Below are 10,339 nucleotides of genomic sequence, written 5' to 3' on the forward strand. Positions count from 1 at the left end.
TGCGCATGAACATAGAAAATAAAACATAGAACAGAGCAGCACAGAACAGGGCCTTCAACCCACAATGTTGTGCCGATCATTGATCCTCATGTGAGGTAAACCTAATGTACGAACACACTAATTTCTGTGACCGTATGCATGTCCAGCAGTCTCTTAAATAATCCCAATGAACACTCTTCCTCAACTGCTGCTCGCAACGCATTTCATGCTCTCACAACTCTGCGTAAAGAACCCGCCTGTGACATCCCCTCTATATTTTCCGCCAAACAGCATAAAACTATGACCCCTCGTGTTAACAATTTCTGCCCTGGGAAAAAGTCTCTGGCTATCAACTCTATCTATGCCTCTCATTATCTTCTACACCTCAATTAGGTCCCCTATCTTCTTTCATTTTTCCAGTGAAAAAAGTCCGAGCTCAGACAACCTCTCTTCGTAAGATCAGCCCTCCAGTCCAGATAGCATCCTGGTAAACCTCCTCTGAACCCTCTCCAAAGCATCCACATCTTTCCGATAATGATGCGACCAGAACTGGAAACAGTATTCCAAGTGCGGTCTAACCAAAGTTTTGTAGAGCTGCAACAAGATCTCATGGCTCTTAAACTCGATCCCCTTGTTAATGAAAGCCAAAACACCATATACTTTCTTAACAACCCTGTGCACCTGGGTGGCAATTTTAAGGGATCCATGTACCTGCACACCAAGCTCCCGCTGTTACTTCACATTGCCAAGAATCCTATCTTTAATCAGTACTCAACTTTCAAATTCGACCTACCAAAATGCATCACTTCGCATTTATTCAGGTTGAACTCCATCTGCTACCTCTCAGCCCATCTCTGGATCCTGTCAATGTCACACTGCAGCCTACAACAGGCCTCTATACTGTCAACGGCACCTCCAACCTTTGTGTCGTCTACAAACGTGCTAACCCATCATTCAATCTCTTCATTCAAGTCATTAATAAAAATTACAAAGAGTGGTGGCCCAAGAACAGAGCCCTGTGGAACACCACTCACTACTGACTTCCAGTCAGAATATTTTCCTTCAACTACCACTCGCTGTCTTCTGTCGACCAGCCAATTCTGTATCCAGACAGCTAAATTTCCCTGTATCCCATTCCTCCGGACCTTCTGAACGAGCCTACCATAGGGAACCTTATCAAATGCCTTACTGAAGTCAATTTACACAACATCCACCGCTCGACCCTCCTCAACTTGTATAGTAACATCCTAAAAGAACTCAATAAGATTTGTGAGGCATGACCTGCCCCTCACAAAGCCGTGTTGACTGCCTTTAATCAAGCCATGCTCTTCCGGATGGTCATAAATCCTTTCCCACAGAATCCTTTCTAAAACCTTACAGACGACAGACGTGAGACTGACTGGTCTGTAATTGCTGGGGATTTCCCTATTTCCTTTCTTGAAGAAAGGAATTACATTTGCACTCCTCTAGTCCTCCAGTATGACTCCGGTGGAGAGCGAGGATACAAAGATTTTCACAAGCGGTGAAGTAACCGCAGTTCTTGCTTCCTAAAGCAGCCGTGGGCAAATCCGATCTGGTCCTGGCGACTTGTCAATCTTAATGTTTGTCAAAACTTTCAGCATATCAGCTTCCTCAATCTCTATCTGTTCCAGCATACGTACCTGCTCCTCAATAGTTTCTTTCACTACACGGTCCTTTTCTTGAGTAAAGACAGAAGCAAAAACCTCATTTAGGGCTTCCCCTACCTCCTCAGACTCTATACACAAGTTGCCTATGCTATCCCTGATCGGCTCTACACTTTCTTTGATTATTCTTATACTCCTCACATACGTGTAAAATGCCTTTGGATTCTCCATAATCCTTCATGCCAAGCCTTTTTCGTGCATCCTCCTGGCTCCCCTCAGACCATTTTTGAGCTCATTCCTCGCATGCCTGTTATCCTTTAGAACTGAGAATGACATTTGCTTCCTCTACCTTAGGTAAGCTACCTTCTTTCTTTTGACGAGAAGCTCCTCCGCTCTCATCCACCAAGGTTCCTTTATCTTACCCCTTCTTGCCTGTCTCAGAGGAGCCTGTCAGAGAGAGAGAGAGAGTATGTGTGTGTGTGTGTGTATGTGAGTTTATGCATGCGAGTGTGAGTGCACGTGAGAGGGTGTGAATTTGCACGTGTGCAAGTTTTTTAAATTGTGAGAGTGTGATGGGGTATAAGCCTGTGAGAGGGTGTGTGCGTGAGTGTGAGTAAGGGGAGTGTATGTGCGTGTGTGAGACAGAGTGTGCATTTCAGAGAGTGTGCGTGAGTGTGTTAATATGTAAGTGAGTTGTGCGTGCAAGCGCGTGTGCGTGTGTGTGTATGAAAGAGAGGTTATAATGTGGGGTCGCTTGTCGTGTGACATGAACCCAAGGTCCCGGTTGAGGTCATCCTCATGGGTACCAAGCTTCGCTGTCAGCCTCGGCTTGGCCACTTTGCTTTGTTGTATATCATCACAGCGACCATCAACTTTTCAAAGGAGAGTTAGTGTTTTTACAGTGTTCTTGGCTCCTGTACTGGAAATCAAGAACTATTATCCTTGCAGTTGTAACAGAGGTTAATGATTGAAAATCAACACAGAATTGGACATTCACCGTCCTCTTAATCTGAGGTGAACAGAAAGCATTCATTCCTCCAATTTAGTCACGGGAGTTGAGAGAGCGCAACCCAGAGAGCTGACAGGAACTTAACTTTGAATATTAAACGTTTATCTTTTAAATAAACTGATCAAAGGCTGAACAGTAGTGGAAGCGTATATGGGGATTGCTAGCTACATGATCTAACGCATCTGGGAGCGGCTAAACCTTAAAACTACACGTGTAATGTCTTCCATCCGTCCTCCTTTTCTAATCACGCCAAAAGACTCAATATGGAGCGTTGGTCAGCAATTCAGAGGGTGTGGAAACTAGACCATTTCCGTGCTGCCTTTGCAGGATATTCAAGGTAAGGCCACCACTAGTGTCCTGGCTGACTTCAACTGCGAGAAGTGCACCCAAACCCAGCTCCTCACAGAGACCGTTAGGGAAATGGAAATAGAGCTGGATGAAATTCGGATCATTCAGGAGGCTGAGAGGGTGATAGAGAGGAGTTACAGGGAGATGGTCATACCTCTATCACTGTGTAAAGGTAGCTTTGCGACCATCAGCAGAGAGAAAGGGAAGAAGCTGTCAGCGTAGGGAGCCCTGTGGCCGTTCCCTCAAAAATAGGTATAATAATTTGTATACTGTTAGGGGGAGTGACCTACTGGAAAGCCACAGTGGCTCAGAAGGGAAGGAGTGGAGATTAGGAGAACAACAGTGTTCGGAAATTCAATTGTTTGAGGAACAGATAGGAGATTGGTCGTGAACGAGGTTCCTGGATAGTATGATGCTTCATGGGTACTAGGGTCAGGGATGTCTTGCATCAAGTCGGCAGGATTCTCAAAGTGGAGGATGAGCAGCCAGAAGCCGTGATGCACATCGGTACCAGTGACATAGCTAGGAAAAAGGATGAGGGCCTGAAAGGAGAATCTAGAGAGTTAGATTGGAAGCAAAAAATGTCGGGAAAAGCAGTGTAATAATCTCAGGATTGCTACTGGGGCCATGGGCTAGTGAAGGTAGGAATAGAGAGTGACTGCAGCTTAACACGTGGCTTCAGAGCTGGTGTCGAAGGCCGGGCTTCACATATGTAAATCATTAGGATCCATTCTGGGGGAGGATAGGACATGTGCAAGAAGGATAGGTTGCAACTGAACTGGAGGGGTACCATTTTACTGACTAGAAGGTTTATGAAATCGCTTTACGAAGGTTAAAATTAATTTGGCAGGGGAATGGGAACCGGGACGATAGATCAGAAGATGGGGTTGCTGGCGATCAGGCAGATATATCATGCAACGAAACTGTGAGGAAGGATGAGGAGTTGATAGAGAGGAGTTACAGGGAGATGGTCATACCTCTATCACTGTGTAAAGGTACCTTTGCGACCATCAGCAGAGAGAAAGGGAAGAAGCTGTCAGCGTAGGGAGCCCTGTGACCGTTCCCACAAAAATGGGTGTAACAATTTGTATACTGTTGCAGTTAGTATGATTGGTTGAAGTGTGTCTGTTTTAATGCAAAAGTCTCAGGAAAAGGGTGATGAACATAGAGCATGTATCAATACTTGGAGCTCGGAAGTTGTGGCTATTATGGAGAGTTGAAAACACAGGTGCAGAAATCGTTGTTGGATGTCCCGCGGTTCAGATGTTTCAACAGGAATAGGGAGGGAGGTAAAAGAGGTGGGGAGTAGCATTGCTAATCAAGGAAAGTACTGTCACAAAGCTAGTTCATTTTTTTTCTAAAAGCTGTTCTTCGGTTAAAGGAGTCTCTGACCTTGACATTTTTCAAATTGGTCATGTTTTAGAAGTGAACTGAAAAAGAAAGGGAGTAGTCAGCTCTCTAGCTAGCTGAGCTGAGCAGTTTTAGTTCAGGCTGGAACTGGACAGTTCAACAAGGAGCTGTGTGAAAACTCTTTCTCTTTTCTGCCTTTCAACTTCAACCTAAAGCATGTGTTCCATTTATACTGGTTTTTGAAGAGAGTTTGCTTACTGGGACGGGTGTGTTTATTCGGAACAGCATAATTAACTCTTATTGGATGGGTTGAGTTCTGTAGGCGTTCTTTATTCCGTTCTTTTTGTTTCATTGTGTAATTTTGTGAATAAAGTTTTGTCTGTTTTAAAAACTAGAAGTCAATCTAGCTGTCGTACTCTGGGTAAGTTTCACTGCATACTTACTGTAAAAAATTGCAAAGTTATGGTCTGCCTGCCTATGGGGCTGCCTGTTTTGAGTGGTCTGCTAGAGTCGACAACAGCATCAAACAGCAGACACTGAGGTCGTCGAAGAGGGATTGACTCCCGAGTCATTATTCGCGGACGTGAGAACCAGGAAAGTAGCAGTTACTTTACTGGGGGTTTTCTATAGACCCCCTCCCACTCTAAAAGCAACAGAGCTACGGAGGAGCAGATTAGGAGGCAGAGATTGGAACGGTGCAGAAGTAATAGGGTTGTCATCATGAGTAACTTCAACTTCGCTATTATTGCTTGAAAACTCTTTTGTGTGAATAGTTTGGATTGAGCAGATTTTGTTTGGATCTCCAGGAAGGATTTCTGATTCAATATGTAGACAGGCTGACGAGAATGGAGGCCATATTGGATTTGGTGCTTGGTAACAAACCAGGTCAGGTGTCAGATCTCTGTGGGAGAGCATTTCGTTGGCAGTGATCACAACTCCATGACCTTTACTATAGTCGCAGAGAGGGATGGAAGAGGCGTCATGGGAAAGCATTTAATTATGTAAGGGGCAATTACAGTGCTCTGAGGCAGGAACTGTGCAGCATAAATTGGGAGCAGATGTTCACAGAGAAATAGGCAACAGAATAGTGGAGGTTGTTCAGGAAGCACTTGCTGTGAGTGCTGGAGTTTGTGTCCCACAGAGGTAAGGAACAGATGATAGGATGAAGGAAGCTTGGATGACAAGACATATGGAACATTCAATCAAGAGGAAGAAGGCTGCTTACTTAAGGTTTTGAAGGCAAGGATCAGACAGGGCTCTTTGGGCTTAGAATGTAAGCAGGGAGAATGGATTTCTGAGAGCTAGAAATGGTCACGATGAAGCCATGATGGCGGTTAGAAATAACGGGGAAAAAACATGCATTCTCCACATACATGAGGAAAAAGAAGGACGATCAGAGTGAGGGTAGTGCTTATCAAGGATAGTGAAGGGAACTTAAGACGAGAATCGTGGGTCATAGGGGATGTCACTACTGAGAAGGACTGTGAGAACAGCATGAAATAGACTGATCTGCTCGAACAAGCTGATATTAAGCAGGAGGTTGCGCCGGAAATATTGAAAAACCTGGGGATAAATAAGTCTCCTGGTCAGATGGTATATATCCAAGATTCCTACAGAATGTGAGGGAACAGATTACTGCGCCTTTGGTAATGATTTTTGTGTCCTCACTGTCCACTTGCATAGTACCAGATGATTGTAGGGTTTCAAATGTTATTCCCTTGTTCAAAAAAGGGAATAGGGATGACCCTGGAATTTGCAGGCCAATCAGTCTTACGTCGATGGTGGGCAAATCATTGAAGAGGATTCTGCGAGACAGGATTCAAATTATTTCAGAAAGCGTAGATTGATTAGAGTTAGTCAGCATGGCTAAATGAGGGGCAGGTCATGTCTCATAACCCTCATTGAATTCTTTGAAGATATGGCAATATACCTTGATTGTAGAGCAGTGGATGTGATGTATTTGATTTTAGCAAGGCGACTGATAAGGTTGTCATTATTAGCTCTTTCAGAAATTTTGCTGTCTGGATATTGAATTGGCTGGCCCATAAAAGACAATGTATAATAATAGAGGGAAAGCATTCGGTCTGGAGTTCAGTGGCCAGTTATGTTCCATAGGGATAGGTTCTGGGACTCTGATATATGTGATTTTTATAAATGACCTGGATGAGGATGTAGAAGGATGGGTTCATATGTTTGCACATGGCATGAAGGTTGGTGGAGTTGTGGATTCTGTGGAGGGCTGTTGTAGGTTGCAACAAGACATTAACAGGATGCAGAACTGGGCTGAAAAGTGACAGAGGGCGTTCAAACTAGAAAAGTGTGGTGTGATGCATTTTGGAAGGTCGAATTTGGATCCAGAATTCAGATAAAAGGCAACATTCTGAGCAGTGTGAAGGAACAGAGGGATCTTGGTGTCCCACTCCCACAGCCGACACAAGTTTTGCCTCACAAGCTGATAGCGTTCTTCAGAAGGGAAAAGGCATATTGGCTTTCATCAGCAGGGTCGAGGAATTTTAGATTAGATTACTTACAGTGTGGAAACAGGCCCTTCGGCCCAACAAGTCCACACCGACCCGCTGAAGCGACAACCCACCCATACCCCTACATATACCCCTTACCTAACACTACGGGCAATTTAGCATGGCCAATTCACCTGACCCGCACATCTTTGGACTGTGGGAGGAAACCGGAGCACCCGGAGGAAACCCACGCAGACACGGGGAGAACGTGCAAACTCCACACAGTCAGTCGCCTGAGGCGGGAATTGAACCCAGGTCCCTGGCACTGTGAGGCAGCAGTGCTAACCACTGTGCCACCGTGCCGCCCCACTAAAAGTTGAGGACTAGTACTACAGCTAATTCTCATATTAGATTATATCGTGTGGAAACAGGCCCTTCAGCCCGACCTGCTGAAGCGCAACCCACCCAGACCCATTCCCCTACATTTACTCCCTCACCTAAGACTACGAGCAATTTAGCATGACCAATTCAGCTAACCTGCACATCTTTGGAGTGTGGGAGGAAATCGGAGCACCCGGAGGAAACCCACGCAGACACAGGGAGAACGTGCAAACTCCACACAGTCAGTCGCCTGAGGCCGGAACTGAACTTGGGTCTCTGGCGCTGTGAGGCTGCAGTGCTAACCACTGTGCCACCGTGCCGCACACATTTTTAAAGCCACGACAAACCTTGACACAGCACAGCTGACGAGACGAGCGCTGCACATGGTAAGTGTGGGGATTGAACCCACCACCTTGGCGTTATTAGCACCACGCGCTAACCAGCTGAGCTAACCAACCTACAAAATATGGTGCTGGAAAATCACATCCAGTCAGGCAGCATCCCAGGAACAGCAGAGTCGATGTTTTGTGCATAAACACTTCTTTAGGGAAGAGGGGTGGCTCAAGAGGGCGGAGGTATAAATACGAGGGGATGGGGCTGGGGAAAAGCGAGCTGGGAATGCAGTAAGTAGATGAAGATGGGAGTGAAGGTGATTGATCAGAGAGGAGCAGTGAGCAGATAGGTGGGCAGAAAGATGGATAGGTAGACAATTCAAGTGGGTGGTGCCGAGTTGGAGGGTTGGATCGGGAAAAAAGAACATAGAGGTTAATGAGGAAACTTGTAAGATCTGCATTGATGCCATGTGGTTGCAAAGTTACAAGGTGGAGGATAACATGTTTTTCCTCCAGGCACTGAGTGGCTAATTTTTGGCGGTGGATGACACCCAGGAATTGCATGCCCCTGGCGGAATTAAAGTGTTCAGGCACAGGACGGTATGGTTGTTTCGTGCGTGTGTCCCAGAGATATGCCCCAAAACATTCCACAAGTTTGGGTCGTATCTCCACAATGTAGAGGAGGCCACATCAAATGCACGGGACAGAGTAGCTGACGTGTCAAGAAGTGCAGGTAAATCTCTATCAGATGTGGAATGCTCCTTTGGGGCCTAGGTCAGAGCTGAGCTTGAAGGGAGGTATGGCGCAAGTTTTGCACTTCCTGCATTGGCAGGGGAGAAAATGCCAGGAGTGGTGATCTTTCTGAATTTTAGACAGAGAGACATACAATCGTCCCACGTTTCCATTCAAAGCTGGATTTGAAACCGCCTCCCTGCATCTGGCGAGCAAACAGTGCTTGAGGCTGTTGTGATCCTGACCACTGAGCCACCATTTCACTGTGACTGTGATATGTGTGCTATCGACCATATTTTTTGAACGAATTAAGTCAGCTAATTGAACTTCCAGTTCAACTTAACTGCTTTCCTGTTTTTTTAAAAATATAATTTAAATCACTGACAAAATGAAAGATATCATGCATTTTCTTTTCCACTTTTGGTGACATTTGACAATTAACCAGTCCTGTAAAGCATTTCTCTGATTTTGTCTGATCTGTACCAAAATGAGCAGATATATTGAACTATTAAATGGCCTGTAAAATGTATGGTTACTGTCTTCAGACCTTCAGTTTCTTGACGTGTTATTGCTCTCAGTATATCTAGTGTGAACATATTGTAAACAACCATTTAATATTCGTAAAATGGCTGATTCAGATCCCAACCTAACAGATGAAGGAGTATGAATCACCTTTGAGCCTAAATAAGGAGATAAGAGTCCAATAATCCCCATTGTTCAGAGAAGTCCATCTGATTCACGAAGTCCATCAATGAAGAAACTGTGATCTTTACCTTGTTTGTTTCACATGGGACACCCCACCACAGCAAGTTGGTCGGTTTTAAACATTCCCATGATGAATTGGTAATAAATGTTTTCTGACTCAGTGACAATCAAAACCCACCAGTGAATAAAACATAATCTGCAATGTATGTGACAGACTTTTATTGTCTTGCTTTTGAGTTTGATTATTTAACTTTTTACAACTAAATATAGTTTTGATGAGACTTTTTTTGCTTTCTATAAGGAATTTCTGCCCATGTATTCAGCTATGTCTACCCTGACGTCAGTGAAGTGTACCTCTGAGGAAAAGCAAACATAACTGCTTACCGTTTTCCAGTTTTAATAATGCAGTGTCCATTATGCGAGTTGTAATGTTACCAATCAAATGAACAGTGCACTGCCATAATCAAAGAAATATGTCAACATGAGTGGTAGGATAATACATTCTCAACCGTGATTACTGATCAGATTGCAGAGAATTGTACAGCATTGACAACAGGAAAACTTACATTCAGTCAAAATGGGGTATCGGTGTATTTATACTGCCTAGCGGTCTGCAACCATACCTGCACATCTCAGTCCCTCAGAACATCCATGAGTGATTATTTTGAGTAGACTGAAGTGAAGCTAAATGAACAGGGAAAATGTGTCCTCCTTTTCATGTACAGGACATACTTGGGCAATTTTCCACATTGTTGGGAGATGTCAGTATTGTAACTATACTGGACCAGTATGGCTGGGGAGCAGCACTTTCTGGAGCCTATGTTTTCAGTACTAGCGTCAGAACATTGTAAAGTCCCATAGCCATTGCGGTATACAGTGGCTGCAACCGTATTCTAATGCCACTTGGATTTGATTCGAATTGACTGAAGACTCGTATTTGTAATTTTGAAGGAACTGGAGGGGGCAAGATGGACTTTCATTTTTCATCTCCAGCTATCTAGTTGTTCAGTGACAGTAGAAAAGAGATCAAGGATATATAAGGAAGGAGATTGATAATCAAAATGAGTTCAGTAATGCATCTGATGGGCAGTGACAGTACAAGGCAGGTCAGTGATGCTGGTGGATGGGCAATGACAGTCAGAGTGAGGTCAGTGATGCATCTGGACGGGGATTGAACACAAGAATTAGGTCAGTGCAAAATTTGGTTGGTGAGTGACAATAGGTGTGAGGTGAATAATGTATCTGGATGAACAGTGACAGTTGCAGTGAGGTCAATGCTGTATCTGGGCGAGGATTGCACAAAAAGAGAGAGGTTAGTGAAATATCTGACTGTTGATTGACAATGGAGGTGAGCTTTATGATGTATCTAAATGGATAGTGACAATATAAGTGTGGTTAGTGATGTGACTGGACAGCGAA

At 44.4% G+C, this 10,339-nt stretch overlaps 1 non-coding gene across 1 annotated transcript; it reads right to left on the minus strand.

Annotated features, from left to right (window-relative positions):
- Positions 1-7,535: 7,535 nt before the first annotated feature.
- On the minus strand, positions 7,536-7,609 carry trnai-aau (transfer RNA isoleucine (anticodon AAU)). The gene has a single exon. It is a non-coding gene; the product is annotated as a tRNA-Ile (tRNA).
- Between the last annotated feature and the right edge of the window lie 2,730 nt (positions 7,610-10,339).

The sequence above is a fragment of the Hemiscyllium ocellatum genome, chromosome 40 (assembly GCF_020745735.1).
Source record: "Hemiscyllium ocellatum isolate sHemOce1 chromosome 40, sHemOce1.pat.X.cur, whole genome shotgun sequence".
NCBI lineage: Eukaryota > Metazoa > Chordata > Chondrichthyes > Orectolobiformes > Hemiscylliidae > Hemiscyllium > Hemiscyllium ocellatum.